This window comes from Temnothorax curvispinosus, unplaced genomic scaffold, assembly GCF_003070985.1.
Source record: "Temnothorax curvispinosus isolate PA1 unplaced genomic scaffold, ASM307098v1 QBEX01013686.1, whole genome shotgun sequence".
Taxonomy (NCBI): Eukaryota; Metazoa; Arthropoda; class Insecta; order Hymenoptera; family Formicidae; genus Temnothorax; species Temnothorax curvispinosus.
Genome location: NW_020223466.1, coordinates 131,516 through 133,780, shown reverse-complemented (window position 1 = coordinate 133,780; position 2,265 = coordinate 131,516). Strand labels below are relative to the sequence as shown.

Below are 2,265 nucleotides of genomic sequence, written 5' to 3'. Positions count from 1 at the left end.
ATATTACATTGAATATTAAAGCTGTTGATGGAACCAAGCAAAAATTTTTATATATGAATAAATAAATTAATTTATATTTTAGAAATAATGAATTGAATTACAAAAGAAATAACATTCAAAAATATATTTACCAAAAACGTAAAATTAAAAATTAACTAGAAAGCTTTTCCTTTCCTCAGAAGAGAAACGATCTTTCTGACAAGGGTTGTTTTATTACTAATTTTTTTGTCAGATATTCAATAGTAATTTCCAGTGTTGATTAACCGTATAATTGCGAGCATTTGTAGCCCCTTTGCTAATGTGAAGCGATTATGCATGTTCGGTATTATGCAACGGCTGTTGAAATGAAATACTGAGAATAGATCAAATTTAAGACACGTAGAGTTATAGCTTGTTGTTGGAATTTGCTGTACAAAGGAATTTGCTAAGTCTGAAATATTTAACAGTTTATAACAGTAATATGAAAGAAATCGATATTTTAGATTTATAAAAACTCTCTTTGTTTATGATAAAGTTCTAAATTTTTAAACTTTAAAATTTAATTAAAAAGATTTTTTTTTAATAGCTTTTTTAGACAATTAAAAATTTCAAAATTTTAAATATAAATTGAGATATGTATAAATTTTAATTATAATAATTAATATAATATAAAATAATTAAACAAAATAAATAATAATAAATAATAAAAAACAAAGTAAAAGAAAAACATATAAATAAGATAAAATAAAATAAAAATTTGTATTTTTTTTAGTAATTTATTTACAATTTAATTTGACCAAAATTTTTTACATTTTTTTCAAGACATGCAAACTAACCAATTACCGTAAAATAGTGTGAAATATCTTTTATCGCATTTTGTCGAGTTCTCTTATCAGTGCCAACCTAACCAACCGACGACATGTTGATGGATATTGTCGCAACATGGCGGTCAAAATTAAACACTCTTGCATGATGGATGCACAAGTCCACCTAGTGATTCAGATCGACGATGATTAATCGATACCATTACTGTTTGCACCCACAAAAATTATCTCTATGAATATTATCTTCATATTATCATTATGTGCATCATGTTACGCGTTTGTTTGAAATAATTAACTTGAGACATCCTCGCTCTTGTTATCCTGCTCGCTTTGTTTGTCATGCGACTGTTTTATTCCGCAAGGCCATTGATAATGCTATCAGTATTTATGGTAATGACACAGTAATGAATTTTTCTTTGCATTGATAAGATATACTTTATAGATATAAATAAATTGATGTAAAAACTGTAAGGAGATATTTGTGCTTAAAATAGTTTTTTTTACCCATTTATATGCTTATGATTTGTGCTAAATTAAATGAATGACAGTTTACTGGTGTTGTTGCGTATTTATTCACAAGCGTGGTCTTGTTTTGCAGATGATTAGTACAGGTGCAATTAATCGGTGTGAATTAACTCCGAATTAACATGTAACGACGACGAGGCTGAACCAGTCATGGAAAACAGATCGTCGAGAGAAGTCGGTGAGTTGTTTACTAAACTTTGTTTTGTATTTATATTATTCGCTTATTTATTATAATTCACTGTGATTCACGACTAATGGCGTTAATAAAAGATATGCTCTAGTGTATGTACTATCGATTTAACATATCACATTTTTATAACTTACATATTATACTTTTTTAAGTTTTACTTAACAGAAATATTCTTTTCTACTCCATTTTTGATCTTTAAAAGTATCGAGGAAGAATACAAATTTGTCACGTGAAATATTCAACACACCTGTACAATTTTTTTTTCGACACTTGTCTAACAATAAGTAACGTTTATATCTATCTTGATTCTATTCAGTTATTGCTCCACGATTCCAATAATGATCGCTTTCAACGTTGATTTAATTGAGTTTGATTTAATTGATCCTTTGAAAGAAAGGGAGGAAAAATCAATTGAATTAATGTTGATATTAATCGACATTGACAAAAGCTATAAAATGAAACACGTTTTTATTTTACAAATTAATTCGATCCTGAAAAATGTTTTCTATACATTAAAACGACATTATTCAAATTATAGAAATACAGAATTTATTTTGTTGTGAATTGCAAATTGTTTAAAATAGATTCTAATTATTGATATTAATGGAAGTCAGAACTTCTTTTGCAATAAAAAAATATTTCCAATGTATCGTTCAATGACGGAAGAATTTGGTTTTAACTATTTTCTAATACTTTATATACATATATATATATATATATATATATATATATATATATATATATATT

General features: G+C 26.0%; 1 protein-coding gene across 2 annotated transcripts in view; it reads left to right on the top strand.

Moving 5' to 3' along the window:
* The window catches only part of LOC112463818, a 59,792-nt gene that overhangs the window by 13,128 nt on the left and 44,399 nt on the right, over positions 1-2,265 (top strand). Inside the window, exon 2 of one of the 2 annotated variants that reach the window (XM_025030425.1) lies at positions 1,402-1,506. The exons of the other annotated variant lie outside the window; for it this stretch is intronic. The gene's annotated coding sequence lies outside the window, so the exon portion shown is untranslated. The remainder of the gene's footprint in view (positions 1-1,401; positions 1,507-2,265) is intronic. 2 annotated transcript variants of the gene reach the window in all.